This window comes from Monodelphis domestica, chromosome 5, assembly GCF_027887165.1.
Source record: "Monodelphis domestica isolate mMonDom1 chromosome 5, mMonDom1.pri, whole genome shotgun sequence".
In the NCBI taxonomy this organism is placed as follows: domain Eukaryota; kingdom Metazoa; phylum Chordata; class Mammalia; order Didelphimorphia; family Didelphidae; genus Monodelphis; species Monodelphis domestica.
In genome coordinates this window covers 246067361-246085663 of record NC_077231.1, presented here as the reverse complement: position 1 = coordinate 246085663, position 18303 = coordinate 246067361, and positions in this window count along the sequence as shown.

The window sequence follows — 18303 nt, the reverse complement described above, 5'->3', positions numbered from 1 at the left end:
GGGAAGGGGAGGGGGAAAGTTGAGAACAGATTAAATTTTTTTTCCAGTATTCACTGGGTGTGTTACATTCTGAAGTACATGTCAGGATGACTAATAGTGGAATCGCTATGACTGTACAGTCTAAATAAAGGACTGATAGTGCACTCTAGGCTGCTATTAAGATTGGGCCAGTTTGTCATACAAAGACTGCACAGAAGAACTAAATTATGTTCAAAGAAGGCTATTGCAAAAACTTGTGTAAGAAAAAAGCTGCAAATCAGAGTGCTACTTGGGGGAGGGGGTAACATTTCAACATTTACCACTTCTGGTTGTTTGCCTAACAATTTCTTTTTTAAACAACAAAAAGGAAGAAAGGATCTGGTCCTCAAAAGCTCGTAATCTGGGGTCCATAAAGTTGGTTTTTAAAAGAATGTTTTGATAACTATTTTGAAATACTTGGTTTTCTTTGTAATCCTGTTTGTTTATTTTATTTTATGCAGTTAAAAAACAATATTCTAAGAAGGAATCTACAGACTTCATCAGATTGCCAAAGAGTCCATGACACAAAAAAGACTAAGAACCTTGGGTCTATTGTTGCCTTCACTAGTATACTATTTGTATAATCGGTCTATTCAATAAACATTTAGCGTCTTCCACTGACAGGCCATTTCATACTTTCTGGCCTCATTTTTCTCATCTGTAAAATGAGGGTTTTGAATGATACAGTCTCTAAGTTACCCTCCAGTTTTGAAAATTGATGGTCCTATAATCTGTAAGTCTAGGGTACAATTTAGGTTATAAGTTAAGACATTTAAAGTGTAAACCTAATAGCTTTTTTTCTCATGGTTATTAAAAAATATTTTTTATAATTAGATAATTGTCTTTAGCTTTAAATAGAAAAAGAAGTTCCCCTCTAACCTCTGGCTTCTGATAATAGCTGTCATTAGGGCATTCTATTCTTTGTGGCAAAGTCATTTCTGCATTGAAAGTATGACCTTTGTAGATCTATTGCAAGAATGGTCCTTAGACTATGAAAAGAACCAGACCTTGCAATCTCATACCTCAGGCTTCAGTCAGGTGTAAAAGAAGAGAGGGGAAGAAATGAGTAAACCTGTGACTAAATGCTTGACTACTGTGGGAAGGATGTGAACATCAGAAGATCAGTCTTCATGGCAAATCCAGGGGACGACTTCACCTTTTCTGCTCTTTTGCATTTCTCTGCCCTTTCTCTGGCTTGGGCCTGTCTACTTTCCAAGGGAGAATTCTCCCTCTTCCCCCTTCCAATCACTCTTGCCCACTAAGCTCTCTTGAAATGCCAGTGTTAGTGGTGGTATAGGATCAACAATCACCCTCTTGAAATATATACATATGTATTTAAATATATGTATATATTATTTAAGAAATAAATGAAAAGTAAATTTCTGTTATATTGTATCACCACAGGATTGTAAAATGTTCTTTAATACTGAGAAAACAAAAGTAACTATTTTGGATTGCATTCATGATGTGAGACAGATGGCATATCTTTATTTTTAATGTTTAAGGAGGTATAGAAAGCAATTGGGAGTGACATCTTGTATTAATTTGTGAGGATCACCTCACTTACACAGTTAAAATATAAAGGGAGGAAAATTAAGCCCATGTATCACACAAATTAGGTGATACAACAGAAGTGTATTTAATGAGATTTATTTTATATCAAGTTTTCTCTGTTTTACTCTGAGTAATTTTAATCAGAATTCTCTAAACATTTCTGAATGGAAAAAGCACAGTTAAAAAAAGTTATGGTAGATTCCTCTAATAAAATATTAATTTATCTAGAATGCTCATTGGAGTATATTTATCCCTCCAAACTTTCATTGCTCAATCCTTTACTTCCTCTTACATACCCTGTGCATTTGAAAAACAAGAGATCATGAGGGAAGTGACTGAGTTTTGCAGTAAGGAAGCCTCCCAAGGCTTCAACTCAAATAATTTGTGAATGAACATTTATTTACTGTTTTCTCATCAGCTAAGTCTCTTTTAAATAGTTAGAAATAAAAATCTGTACTACCACATAACATCATTTAAAATTATATTTTGCAAACTATAGTATAGATGACTTGCATAGGTTATCTGATGCAGGAAACTATTTCTCTAAATTTCTTAAGTTTCACATTACCACATTTCATTGGGTTATGCAAGAATGTTTTCTCAACATATGTGATATTTAGTGCTATTTAATGACTCTAATATTATCAACTGTCACTATAAAACCAGATATCATCACATGGTTTTCATTTCTTATCTGTGCTCTAGAAAGAGGATGAACAAATGGAAGAGTAGGCAAAGGAAAACTCGGTTAAAGTTATCTTCATTTTTAATAGATAGTAGTTTAAAAAACCCTTACTCAGTTTCTTCCCATCTTCACCAACCACACATTCACAACTCACCAAAAATTATGTTATGTATTCATGGTTCAAAAGATAGAACAAGCCTTTCATCAGGAAATGTAGGCATTTTACTTCTGTTTTTTAAAGGATGCTTTTCATGATAGAATTGCCTTAGGACATAATATAAATATGAATCATTTAGATAAAATATATTAAAGAGATCCTTAGTAGAGAAGTATATAGAATCATTTCTAAAAGGGGCATCTCACATTATCCCCTGAAGATCAAAAGATAAGGGCTATATTTTAAGATATTTTTCCAAAGATTTTTCCTAAAGGGTATCTGGCAAACTTCATGTTTCAGGATTATCTTCTAGAGTGACACCAAGGGACCCTGTGGTTTACAAAGATGTACTAGTGAGTATTTCATCTGGGGAGGATTCCAAGCATACTCCCATTCCTGGTGATGGAGAGTTAAATTGTTATCCTGTAATTGAATAGGTAGGATTCTTTATAGGCTATGCTCTTGTAATTCACTAGTTTGAGATATCGGCTTTGAAGCAACCAGAAAATCAACTGGCATTTGTGGACCCTATTAGATACCTGGATGGATTTACACTGGATTACACTAGGCAGCCAGAATTGACCATCAGGATTTGGTGACCTATGTTTCCAATACTTTTATCACCCTAAAATTCAGTGATTGCCCTGTGCACTAATTAGAATCTGTCTTAGTGATTCTATCAGGTACACATAGAGCACACAAGCTATTCTAAAACCATGATATGGCTCTATGCAAGACACCAACTTTATGGGCTTTATGCGTAAGGAAGAAGACTTGGGAAAGAGACTAATCTCTCCTTTTACACTCCTTTCTTTTTGGAGTACTCACTGAAAACTGACTTTCTCTTGAAGAAACATCATCCTGTGTCACCTTATTTCAATGCTGGCAGCTCTTTTTCTTTACTCAACATGCACTCATACACAAACCTTCTCCCCCTCTTCCTGTTGTCCATCCTCACCAAGAAATCATCACATTTCCTATTTCCTACTTCCATTATCACTCAGTATCCTCTTCTGAAGTTCCGGCTGTTTAGTTGGACCATACTGTCCAAAATCTTTGTTGTTCTCATATGCTTATCTCCGGTCATTCTCCATCCTTTCTTGTTACTTCCAAATTTGGCTAAATCATTTTCCATCCCATCTAGGTGGTTATTTTTGGTGAATTAAATATTATGGTTGAGCTTTTGAACATCTTGGGTGCCCTAATTCATCAACTTCTTCAGCTCCTTTGCTCTGGTCTCAGCCCTACCCCACCTACTTAAAAGATATGGTTGATCACTCCATCAATATCACTATCAACCCAAATTATTCAACCTCCACAAAACTGAACTCTGAAATTCTCTCTTATCACAATCTTCCATTCTTTTACCTCTCCTTTTTTTCACTTGTTTCTCCTCATAATCTCAGTCCCTGACTTTTCTAAGTAATTACTCTTGAGATCAAGAGTTCTAACCTCTGTTCTAACCCTTCACCATCTTGATCCTATCTTGATCCTCAGTACAGTAAGGCATTGCCTTCCACCATTGAACCTCTTGAGTCCTTGTTCCTCTGCTGTTTGTGAGCTGCTAATCCTCAATACTTCATGGTCTTCAGCATGAGCTTTCTAGGCCCCCACCTCTCAGCCACTGAATATTCCTCAAAGAAATTAGGAAGGCATTGTAACTAGATTGACTTACAAATTGATGTGATCTAACCTTCATTAGACTTCCATCACTAAATGGTGTTCTTCTGAGGCATCTTTGATTGACTCTCTATTGAACATTCTATGGTGGCTGTTCCAAACTTCTGCTTACCACCTGGCCCTATTATTTCCATCTCTCAGTAAAATTCACTTTCTACTTTCCTGAGAGATTCAGGTCCTCCACTGAAAGATTCCTCATCTACCCCTCTGTCACCTCTCAAAATCTCTCTGCCTTCACTGTTCTCTTTTCTTTGTTTCAGGCTCAGAGGAAGATGTGCTTCAATCTGTGCCACTGAGCCTATCCCTCCCTTTCTTCTCCAGGAGTTCTTTTTCAACACTATTATTTCTTTATATACTGGATCTCTCCTAGTTGCCTAAAGACTTGATCCTTACTCTTATCTTTTAAAGTCCTTCCCTTAATTCATTTATTCCATAAGGATGCTATTCTATATATCCCTTCCTTTTCATTGCTAAACCACTACAAAGAGGAGTCTAGACAGTATCCATATCCTCATTATCCATACTGTGTTCCATCTCTTGTGCAAAAGTTTTCTCAAAAGTCACTGATAGAGGCAACTAGCTAGTATCATGGCATAGATCACCAGTCCTGGAGTTGGGAGGACCTGGGTTCAAATCTAACTTCAGAAATTTCCTAGCTGACCAACTGGGAAAGACTTAGCTGTTCTTAGAAATTGCCTAACCCTTTTTTTGCAGGGTTTAAATATTTTATTTTCCTATTTACATGCAATAACAACATTGCACATGTATTTTTTTAAAATTATATCCCAATTGTCTCCCTCTTCCCCTTCCTTTCTCTATCCCTGAGATGCTAACAAATTTGATTTGAGTTAAACATGTACAATCAGACAAAACATATTTTCCTATTGATCAAGTTTTGAGAAAATGTTAATATAAAACCAAAATCCAAAAATATAAACACACATATAAAGTAAAAAAAAAATAGTATGCTTTGATCTGCATTCAGACCCTATCAGTTCTTTCCATGGAGGTGAATAAGCATTCTTGGTCCTATGTCCTTTAGAATTGTCCCAGATCATTGTATTGCTGAAAGTAACTGCGTCGTCTTACACACTATTGCTGTTACTGTGTAAAGTGTTCTCTTGGCTCTGCTCACTTTGCTCTGCATCAGTTCATAAGACCTTTCCAGGTTTTTCTGAGATTATCCGGCTCATTATTTTATGAAGCACAATAGTAATCTACCACCATCATACACCATAATTTGTTCTGCCATTCTCCAATTGATGGACTGGACATCTCCTCAATTTCCAATTATTTGCCAAAACAAAAAGAGCTAGTACAAACCTTTTTTATACAAATAGATTCTTTTTTTCTCTTTTCTGATCTCTTTGGCAGACAGCTTTAGTAGTGGTATTGCTGAATTAAAGAGTATGTGCCATTTTATAGACCTTTGAGCATAGTTCCAAATTGCCCTCCAGAATAATTAAATCAATTTAAAACTCCAACAACAACACATTAGTGTTCCAATTAGGCCACATTTCTTCTAAAATTTGTTATTTTCCTTTATTAGCCAATCTGGTAGATGTGAAGTGGTATCTCACAGTTGTTTTAATTTGCATTTTTCTAAACAATAGTGATATAGAACATCATTTTCAATATGACTATAGATAACTTTGATTTCTTCCTCTGAAAACTACCTATTCCTATCCTTTGACCATTTGCCAATTGGGGAATGACTTGTATTATCAATTTAACTCAGTTCTCAGGTCTTTATCAGAGAAATTTACCCTAAAATTTTTGCCTAGTTTGGTGTATCCCTGCTAATCTTGGCTGCATTGGATTTGTTTGTAGGAATCCTTTTTATTTTAATATAATCAAATTATCCATTTTATGTCTTCTGCTATATATTACCTCATTCCTAGTTTTCCTCTTTGTTTCTGCTCTTCCTCCTTTCACTCTGTTTCTTCTCACAAATTTTACTTTTAACCATTGCCTCCCCCAAAATCACCCCCCGCCTTTTTCTTAGCCCTCCTCTTTTCTTATTCTCTTCCTGCTTCCCTATAGTGTAAACCAGATTTTTGTCCAAGTGAGTATGGCTGTTATTCCCTCTCTGAACAAATTCTGATGACAGTAAGGTATAAGTATTGCCTGTCATCACCCTAATCCTCCCTTCCACTATTACTCCTGGGAGTTTGTTAATATATTCCCATATGGTCTTACTCATCATTACTATAATTTTCTGAACTAAAGTGCCCAACCCACTAACAATCACTTATGTGTGTGTTCTTTCCCATTAAAATTTGAGTTCCTTGAGATCTGGGACTTTTTTGTTTAATTTTTGTAACCCTAGTGCCTAGCGCAGTGTTTGGCAGAAAGTAAATACTAAAGAAGTGCTTTTTTATTCATTCATTCTGCAACCTATCTGACACATAGCTTTCAAGATAATCTTATTTGTGCATAGTTTTGACAATATCACCTATTCAAAAATCTTCTGTGACTTTTCTTGGGAAGTGGCATAAAATACAAACTCCTTAGCCTGGTATTTAAGGTCCTCTATATTATCTGGCCCCAAACTACAGTACTTTTCCAGTCATATCACACTATTCATCTTCATAAATTCAGTATTGCAAAACCTATAAATACCTATTTCCAATCTTGACCCATCATCTGGCTCTGTGCATTCATGCAGGTCATCCCACTTGCCTTGGAACACATTCTCCAAGTCTCTGCTTATTAAAAACTTTTCCCTTCCTTCAAAAATCAACTTCTGGAGCCACCTGAAGCATAAAGCTTCCCCTTTTCTCCTCCTCAGTTGTTTCCAATTTAGTCCACTGAAATTTTCCTCCTCATATTTTTCTAGAACATTTTGACTATATCTCTTTGCTCGTCATCACACTCTACTTTGTATTATACCTCTTTGCATGATTTTATCCCTCCCCTTGAAGCCAGGCACTGAATGAGTTTTCATATTTGTATTCTGAATATTTAGCACAGTAGTACCTCAGACAGGGCAGGTACTAAATAAATGCTTATTAAATTGAATTGAATTTATCTCAGCCTTATCTAGGCTGAACTTTAGTCAGTTCAGTAATTCAGACTCCTAAGTCTTGCTGGAACAAAACTGTATCGTTAGAATTGGGTGAAAAGAAGACATAGGTCTGAGTATATCTAGGATAACAATGACATGTAGTCTAGAGTGCCTCACAAATTCTCTGAGAGGGCAAATGTATCTCCTATACCCACTGAATAGAAAGAATGATTAAAGAGCCTTTTAGGTCTTCTATATCCCCAAAGAGACAAACAGGCTGATAATTCTTGAAGTCATTCATATCAAAAGCTCCTGACAGATCTAAATTTACTGACATGGAAGTTTAACTACTATTCTGTGACTCCAAGAAAGTCAAGCAGCACTGTAATCACAGGATTCTTTCTTTTCCAGTCAATTAAGCTAAATTAACAAACATCTATTAATGATTGTTATGTTTAGGCATTATGCTGGTTATCAGAGAAACAAAGGTAAAAATAAAATGGTCCTTATGCTCAAGGAAATTATAAATCAGCAAAACATAGTAATACAGATTAATTTTTGGAAGGAAAGAATATTAACGATTATAACAATCCAGCATGCTTTGTGTAGGAGTCTTGAAAGTTTCAATACTTAAGAAATGTTAGGTAGCCCACTTCCAAAGAGATGAGGAAAGAATATATTCATCAGTGATGATATTCAGGAAATAAAAAATCAATGTTATACTCATCTTCATAGAAATTCAACATTTTGATGTTACATGATTTCAATCTTCCATTTAAGGATATATCAAAATGTAAATTTTAGCCACAGGTAGCTTCTCATACTTTTCACTAACTTAAAATAGGACATCATTTTAAATTACTGCACCCACAAGTTATGTTATATTAAATAGTGGGAGGAAATTTTCTCCCTCCCACCCCTTATCCAACCATTGAGAAGGCAAATAAAATTATATATATTATGCACATGAAGTCAAGCAAAAAATACTTCCATATTAATCATATCACAAAAAAAGATCAAATTAAAAATAAAGTTAAAAATTAAACAATAAAAATAAATAAATAATCGGAAGAATTCATGTTCATTTCTCATTTATTGCTCTAATCTGCATTCAGTTATTACTTTTTAGGTAATTTCTTAGATTATACATATACATATACAATCCTCATCTTTCTCTTGAACACACATATCATGTCATCAATTGCCTCTTGGACTTCTCAAATGTAATGTGTCCAAAAATTCATTTCCTCTGACTTTCTAACTTTCCTATTTCTAACAAGAGTATCAACACCTTCTCAGTCACCTAGGCTCAGAACCTTGCTGTCATCCTCAACTCTTCATTTAAGAAGAAGGGAAAAGAATAAACATTTATATTAAGTTTACTATATTCCAGGCACTATACTAAGCACTTTACAAATATCATCTTGGGTTGATCCTCACAACAACTCTGTTAAGTGTCCCCATTTTATAGTTGAAGAAGCTGAGGCAATTACCACCATCCCCACCTTGCCATATCCAATATGTTGTCAAATCTTGTCATTTCCACCTTTCCAACTTTTCCTGTATATATCTCCATCTCTCTATCCACAACATGAATGATCTTTGAAAGATTTTGAATAAAGGAAAAAGTATTAAATGATGAGAAAAGGACAAATGATCTAATTTTCAAAACGGGAGAGTAGCATCTGCAAATAATAAGCCTGACTTATTCTGGGGCTTATTATTAATAATAATTTCCTAGAATGCTCTAAGGGGAAAGCATCCCTAATTTGTGATGTTGAGGAGAAGATATGCCTTCAGGAGGTTTAGTTGGAGGCAGGACATGTCTAAACAAGTAAATTAATGGAATCAGGTTGAGAGGGAAAAAAATTCTAGAATATATTATTAAAGGGATAGTTTGTATGGCAAATCTTTCTTGTTATCCTTGTGGATAAGACAAAGAGATATGAGCTAGATCAGCATTTTCTATCCTGTATGCTGTAGTCCTTTGAAAACCATTGGAGTTAATACAAAGGGTTTATAGTAATGTTTATAGTATCCTAGTATAAATTGTTACAAAATAATTTGACATGCTTTCAGAGTCCACAAAATATTTTTACATTAAAAAGAAGTTTTTAAGCTAAAATAAAAATGGAAATCACTTGCATATAACTATATGATTAGAGTGATTTGGAACTAGATGAAAAGTCCCAAAGAAGTCATTTATGGCCTTATGTCAACTGGGGGAGAGATTTACAATATATTGTCATAAAAATCTGTTGCCTGTACTGTTTAACATTTTTATTGATAATGTCACAAAACTAGAAGAGATGGATTATATATTGGATGACAGATTCAGGGTGTAAAAAAAGAAGATTTCAAGAGGACAAAACTAAAGGTTGAAACTGTAATTTTAAAAAATTGAAATTGATGAAGGATAAATATAAGAAACTTGTGACTGTCTCCAAAAAATCAACTTATAAGTAAGTGCATCATGGGGGAATGAGGACCAGAGATCAGTTTGTCCAAGAATTATCTGGGTATTTTAAGGCCTGTCAACTCAATAGGAATCAACTTCTTTACATGGCATCCAAGAAAATGAATGAAATCTTAGTCTATATTGAGAGATGTAATATAAACAACACAGGTAGTAAAGCTATTATTATATTCTGTTCTGATCAGACCACATCTTCAATAGCATTCAGTCTTGAGCACTATATTTAGAAAGTTCATTGTCAAGCTAAAGGGTAACTAGGATGGCAATAGGCCTTGGTATCATTCAATAGAATGATTATTTGAATGAACTGAAGATGTTTATTCTGGAAAAGAGATCTAGAGTCACATGTTAACATCACAAGCATTTGAAGGGCTGCTCAATGTAGGAGAGGAATTAGATTTGTCCTGCTTGAACTTCAAGATAGTTCGAACAAGAAATAGAAGTTGAAAGGACAAATATTTATGCTTCATACGAAGGAAGAATTACTAATTTATTAACAATTAGAACAATTTCAAAGTATAACAGGTTGTCTAAAGAGGTGGCAGGTGCCCCCATACTGGAAATCTCCAAGCAAAACAAAGATGGCCAGTCATTGGAAATATTGCAAATGGGATTTTTACTCAGATTCAAATTAGACTAGATGACTTCTGAGGTTCCTCTATGTGACAGAGGCTAGTAACATAGATAGATTATAATAGACATAGAAAGTAAATAACTGGTGTGGGCCAGGGTGGCACCATGCAAACATCTACTCATGTTTAGCCTGTGCTAAAAGGTGCTCTTAATTATCTAACTTAGATATATGTCCTACCTCCTGAGGACACATCCACTTCAAATATCTTAAGTAATTAGAGGAGTTCCCTACACATATTAGGATGATCAAAGATATTTATTGTGGGTGATGAGTATGAAGATGATAATGATATGTTAATGATAGTCTATGTACCACATTTAGCAATCAAGGTAAGTTTATTAATGTGGCAAGCACAATTCAAATCACTAGGAATGCAAAGGCAAAACCAATCTAATGGGGAAGGCAACATGAATTAGATAGAAATATTCAAGATATATGTATATATGTTATATATATGTATATATATTTGTGTGTATATGTATAGGCAGTATGAATGAGAAGTAATCTCATAGAGAAAGCTCTAAGGATATGAGACAGGGAAAGAAAGACCTCTTACAGAAAATGAAAATTGATCTGAGTCTTGAGGGAAACCAGGGAAGCCTAGAATCAGAGGAGAGTAGAGAAGCATTCCAAGTATGGAAAAAGTTGAGAAATGCAGTATTCATGAAGCAACAAGTTGACTGGATCCTAGACTATGTGAAGGACAGTAAAATGAAGGAAGAATGGAAAAGGAAGAGATGAGGTTTGTAAAGGGTTTTAAGAGCTAATCAGAGAATTTTTATATTTGAACCTGGAGGTAATAGGAAACCAATGGAGTTTATTGAGAACTGGAGTGGCACAATCAAGCCTTTATTTTGTAGGAAGGTTACTTGGCAGGTGAAAGAAGAATGGATTGTAGTGGAGAAAAACTCAAAGTAGAGAAACCAAGCAGAATATTATAGTGGTCTAGAGGTGAAGGATAAAGGCTTGAACCAGAGTAATGGCCATGTGAGTGGAGAGAAGGGGATGTTTACTAGAGAAAAAAGCAGAAAGGTGAAGAACTAAGTGACATTGAGCCTTGTAGCCCAGGTGACTGAGAAGACAGAAGAGTCCTCAAGAGAAATGGAGAAGTTGGTAAGTGGAAAAGGCTTAGGAAGAAAGATATTGAGTTCTGTTTTGGATATGTAGCTACTCTCAAAAGTCTCTTCACAAACCTTTCACTTGTCACCTTAATTAACTCCAATTTAGTCAGAAAATCATGCTAAGTATTCACTCAGGCACTAAACCTAACCCTTCACTGAATTAGAAAGATGTCTGAGTAAGAAGGGCTGCCACAAATTAATTCCTTTTATGGTTGATAGCAGTGTTGAAGTCTCCATATGACTCAGAATTTTTACCCTCAAGAAGGCTGTGGTAAACTACATTTTCTTTATTAGTCTATAAAAATTGCTGCAAAACTTAAATATAGTAAATTCAATAAATACTAAATATCTACTATATGCAAAGCACCATTCTAAGTAAGGGAGATACAAGGAAACAAAAAGAAACAGTTCCTGCCCTCAAGCAACCTACATTCTACTAAATAAATATTAAATGTACATATGTAAATATAAAGTACATAAAAAGCTAGAAGCATTATTTTTATTAAAATTTAAATCAATTATATGCATTAATAAAGGAAAGAATGCTAATAACTGGATTAACTCAGAAAATATTTCAGCTAGGAGAGGATACTTGAGCTCTCCAATAAAAGAAGCTGTGACTTCTATGGAATGAAGGGTAGGAAGAGAAAGCATCTTGCAGGCAAGAAGGAGCACTCTGGTAAGGGTGTTGAAGTAGGAAATGAAATCATGTATGAGGGGAAAAAAGATGGCAGGCTAATTTAACTAAAATAGAAAATAGGCAATTGGAGATATGAAACATATGAAACAAGACTAAAAAAGGTAGGTGGGAATCAGAAGACAGAGAACTTTAAACATCAGATCAAGGAGTTTTAATTTAACCTGGAGAAAAGAGATATTTTTTTTTTATTAAATGGATGATGTAGTTATATTTATGTTCTAGAAATAGCAATTTCACATTATTTCAAAAGATGTATTGAAGAGGAGAGAGACTAGAGATTTAAAGACCAATTAGGTGGTTATTACAAACATTATTTAATTTTTCAAGGCACAAGAAACTTTGGTATTTTATAAGCAGAAAATGTTCAATTCATCCACACCACTATTTGACTACTTTGGGGAATAGCAGCAATAAATTAAATTACAAGACAACCTCTAAGCAACATTTCAGCCAATAGATATGACCTCCTCCCCAAAGAATCCTTTTGCCAAGATGAACTAACAATCAAGAATGTTTAGCTCTGTTGTATTCCTCCCCTCTTCCTGCTAGCCCTTAAATAGAGGTAACAGTAGTGCCCAAGATGACTAAGGGAATGGAAGCAGAATAGAAGCAGTGACCATCAAGGAAGTCTGACCCACAGAATCATCAGACTCTAAATAGTCAAATATGGGTTAGAACTAGTATCTTCTTATTCTGAATGCTGTGGACTGATTCAAGACTTAAAAAAAAAAAGAGGAAAAAGAATTTTCTTCTTAAAAAAAAATAAAAAATACACAGACTTCATAAATGACCCCAAGTCCAAGGTGGTTAATTAAGGATCTGAAATTTAAATCTCATTCAAATATTATGCATGTTTTTCTTCAAAAAATAAAAATTTCAATTTTCATAATATTCTATTGTATTTTCAACATAATGCAACACAGTACATTCCTTAATGCATTTCTGTACACCTGAGAAACAATTTATGTGTTCCCAAGTGGCTGTTTAAAATGTCCACAAATTCAGAAGCTTCCCTTTCAAAAAGTGTGCTGTCCGTTGTCTGTTTTTTATTAGTTAGTTGTTTGGTATTTGTTTTACTACATAAGAATCTAGTTCCTGTCTTTTCTTCAAGGTCAGATGACCCATTAAACTGTCGCTACTTATGAAGTATTAATTTATTCAGGACCCTGCAGAGAAAATGACCCCACATGCCTATGCCAGTTTGGGGAATGAGGTTTCCAACTCAAATCTCTTTAGGGTAAAACATTTCTTCCATTTCCCATCATCTTGCCTTATTAAACCTTATTACATTTTATGGTCAACCATAGTGAAATGTGAATGTGTGTCCAGGTAACATAATAATTTGGACAAGGGCATTTATTATATTATACTATAGTATGTGGCACTCAAGTCTGTGTTTAGGTTCTCAGCTCTTATTTGGCATTGTTATCTCTTCAAAATCACTGCTCACAAGCTCTTCATTTGTTTTCTCCAAATTCTCCTTCGACTAGCTAGAAATAATTACATGACATCAGAATAGTAGAAAAGAAAATATTTATTATTTTAGCTTTAAGAGAAGGTTACTTGGGGGAAAGTTGGCATAAAACATTTCCCCTCACCAAAAAAAGTCAACGATATTCTTCCCCCAAGTACATACCTATGGGCTCTAGCTTGGAGACTACATGTTTCAGAATGGTCATTTACAACTCCTGGTTGCTTGAAGACCTCCTTCCCCTTTGGTAGACTTCTTCCTAAGTTCTCCTTAGGCAAGATGTAGCCTCATTGATGGGCTCTTTGTATGGCCAAAAACCTAGTTTGTCATTGGTTCCCAATGTTGTAGTACAAACATTGCATACAGCCAACTGATTCTGAGATAACATGTAGGATACTGGTGGGAAGATGGGAAGTCCAATAGCCTCTGCACCTTTTAGAGCTAAGAAGTCCTATTGCAGTCAAAGAGGGAAGATGGAGAACAGGTGGAGGAATAAAGAAAACTGACTGAGGCTGAGGCTAACCACCCCCAATAGAAAAATATTTATTAATAACCCATACTTATAACCCATATTTATTTAATAACCCATACCTTCCATCTTAGAATCACTACTGTATATGGGTTCTAAGACAGTAGAGTAGTAAGGGCTAGGCAATGAGGGTTAAGTGACTTGCCCAACTTCACCCACCTAGGAAAGTATCTAAGGCCAGATTTGAACCTCAGACCTCCCATTTCTAGGTCTGGCTCTCAATCCACTGAGTCACCCAGCTGCCCCACAAAAAATACTTATTTAAAATAAAATGCAAGAGATAATACATGTATAACAGATCATATTGCCTGCCTGCACCAGGAGAGGGAAAGAAAGGCAGGAAGGGAGATAACTTTGATCATATAATTTGGAAAAACCTGTGTAGAAATTTATTTCATGTAATTGTTAAAAATAAATTAAAAAATAATAAAATACAAGGTCAATAAGAGACTAAAATTAGTAGCAGGCATTTTGGCTAAAACAAATGTCTGAAGTACACATCAGTAAGCTCAGGGCAATTCTCTTGTCATAGTGTTAAAAATAAGTTTTAGGGAGAAGTTTTTCTGCCCAGTCATCTGCTTATATACCTCCATGAAGCAACAAAAACCTTGAGCGATTCTCAGAGCAAGAGCAGTTTAAAGAACCTTGCTTTTCTTTTCAGTAGTAATGGAACAGTCTCTGAAGCATCTGGCAGATCTTTGGGTGTGACTTTTCACAATCATCCTGTGGTCCAGGTGGGATGATAGAACTCAAGGTACATCTACCTTTTTTTTCCCCTCTCCCCACCCCCCCCCCCCATTTCTTGTTTCTGTCTTTCCTGCTCAAACCTGTCCATGGGCTGCAAGAAAATAGACAAACTATTGCACTGCTGGTGGACAGATATAAAAATAGTCATTCTAGAAAGCTATGGAAAATTCCCCCCTCTTCAAATTACTAAACTATGAATATCCTTTGGCCCAGTGATACAACTAGGCCTATATTCCCCCTCCCCCTGAAAGCTATAAAAGGAGGAGGAAAAGGGAGAATATATATAAAATGTTTACATTGGCTCTTTTTTATGGTGGTAAATAATTAGAAACCAAAGGAGTACCTATCATTTCAGGAATGATGGAATTTGAATGTAATGGGATATTGTGTTGTAAGAAACAACAAAAGGGACTATTTCAGAGAAATCTGGGAAACTTTGGGTGATCTGATGCAGAGTGAAATAAGCAGGACCAGCAGAAAAATTTACATTAGAAATATTGTAACAACAAACAACTTTGAAAGACTTAGGAGGCATTCTGATCAATGTGATGATTAACCATGATTCCAGAAGATCAATGATGGCAGGCCAAAGTGGAAATGTATTTCTTAAAAAGATTTTATTTTATTTTGATTCTTCATTGATGAAGAAAAAGGCAGAAAATAAATTTAAGTTAATTTTTTTAAAAATCAAAATTTGAATCTTCTTATCTGTCTTCTCCCATTGGATCCTATCTAACTTTACTCTAGGACCACTACTAGCATTCTCATAAAATATAAGTCATATTGGAACCATACTGTTACTAGATGCCATTTTCACTGACTTGAAGACAATGAAGTTCCCCTGAAAAATGCCTTGGGAATGAAAAAGGTAGCATTGGGTAGGGGGAAAAGCAAAAAAACAAAACAAAACAATAAGTAAGAAGTCATGGAAATTTGGGGGTGGGGAGAGATTCAAGTTCTGTATCTATCATTTATTAGGTATGTGACAAGCAAATTACTTGACTTTTTAAAGCATATGTCATCTATAAAGTGAATAGGGGTGATATCTGAACCATATATCTCCCTGAGTTGTTGCAAGGACCAAGTGAAAAAATATATATATTTATATATATACATATACATATGTATATATATAAATATATATATACACAAAGCACTTTGTAATTGTCAAATGTTCTATTAATGAAATGCCAAGTATTACTATTACTTCTGAGTATCCTTTTATTCACTCTGGCTTCATTTAGCTGAATGTCTGAAGTTATGGATCTTTTTTTGACTATGATAAAACATTTATTTTCTTTTCCAGGGAAAATTCCCCTAATTGATGCTACTATCTTTTTGCATTTGCAAAATCAATATCACCATTTGTTGTTTCTCAGAAAAAGGTCCTTGAACAATGGAATTTGAATTCAACAAATGACAACCCTATTTGCATTGTATTTCCTCTCTGGTTTTTACCAACATGTAGGATGAAATCATAGGAAAAACATAAAAACTAGGAGTCAGAAAGTCAACCATTCACTGCTTGGTCACTAGTTGACTTCTCAAAAATGAAAACTACCAATAGCCTGAATTTTCTCAACTGTAAAAAAGAGATTTCTGGAAGAGAATCAATACCCAAAAATTTTTAAATACTTTATTTCAGTAATGAGTATATTGGAATGTTATATCATAGAAGCCATGAGTGCCACATTTTAAGATAGTGCCAAGAGTATTTAGTAATGAATAATTCATTTCAAAAGATTCCTTGACTTCTTTCTTTCATTGAAACAAATCAGAATCCTTTGACTCCTTCATTGATATTACTTGAGTTCTTTATCTGCTGATCAACTTTCTGGTGAGGAGGCTAGTTGGAGGACAATTCTATATTATATCACAGAATTAACACTGAAAGTCATCACTTTAACAGTCCTGCTAAAACATGTACTCTTCCACCCTGGCCACTGAGAATCCAGTGTCACCTTCAAGTCATGATGGAACAGAATATCAGAGGATAGTACAGAAATATAATCACTGAAAAAATGAAAACTTACCTTAATTACTGACTCTATTTCCTAATATTTGTTCTATCTAAAATGTAAGCTCTTTAAAGCCAGGAATTGTTTCATTTTTTATTTTGTATTCTTAATGTTTGACACATAGTAGATACTGAACAAATGCTGGTTGACTGATACCTGTATCACAGTGCTATTGTGAAGATGAAATATTATAGCCATGAAAGATCTCTAAACAGGAAAATAGCCCTCCCTAAAAGATACTATTGCTGTCCAAGGGCTTTGAATATGTACTGTTCTCATAGCACTGTTCTGCTTAGCCCTCTATAGCATCCCAACGAATTGTTCTTAGAAAGCTAAATGCATTGACATTCAAATCAACTCAGCAAGACCCTCCAAGTGCACAGCACTATACTAAGGACTGGAGGAAACACCAAGTGTAGATAAAATGAGAATGCCTCATGGAAGAGCTCACCTTTACAAGTATGGATAGGAGTTTGATCTATAAAGACAGGAAGGGAGGACTTTTAAGTGATAGGGAACAATGTGAGCAAGGGCATGGAGCAAAAACAATTTGTCTAGCCCATTATATCAAGTTAGTACCAGACTAGATTGGACTGGACTCAGGCAGTCTTGCCAACTGGTCTGTCAACGTACATGCAGTCCTATTGCCCCTCTGTTCATCTATGTCCAACTTGTGCTCTGGGTAGCCCCATCAAATAAACCCTAATAATTTTTGAAAAGGGTCTGTCAATGGACTGCCCTATGAATCAGTCATGAACCCCAAAGGCTCTCCAGATCAAAATTCCTTTCCCTATACATTATTCTCTTCTAGATGGTATTTCCCTCATCAGAATGTAGATTCCTAGGAAGCAGAGGCCATCTCAATTTTTGTACAGCACTTAGTACAGTATTTGTCACGAAGTAAGTATTTTAATAGTTGCTTTGTCATTCATTCAACTCCTATTTCATTTCATTATTTATTCATTCATGGAGATGAGAAAACATGATTCTTGGATTTTTATCAGAAACAGTAATTCAAACCCGCAAGAGAATAGAATATGTGGACAAAAATATTATGAGATAAATTTTAAAAGAAAGACTAAAGTCAATTAAGGGGAGAGTTTAAGGCTTTAAGTATTAACTTCATTTATGTAGAAATTGAGAGTATTAGAAGATTTTTGAACAGAAGAGTTAACATGACTTAATCACTGATTCAGGCAAAAGGTAGTACAGGTGGGAAAACCACTTGGGACACTATTGAAGTAGTCAGATGAGATAATATATGTAAAGTGTTTTGAAAACTAAGTGGTTATTATTGTTATTATTTTAATCCCTTACCATCCACCTTAGAATCACTACTATGTATTGGTTCTAAGGCAAAAAAGCAGTAAGGGCTGGGTGATGGGGGTTAAGTGACTTGCCCAGGGTCACACAGCTAAGAAGGGTCTGAGGCCAGATTTGATCCTAGGACCTCCCAATTCTAGGCCTGACGCTCAAACTATTGAACCACCCAGCTGCCCCCCCCCC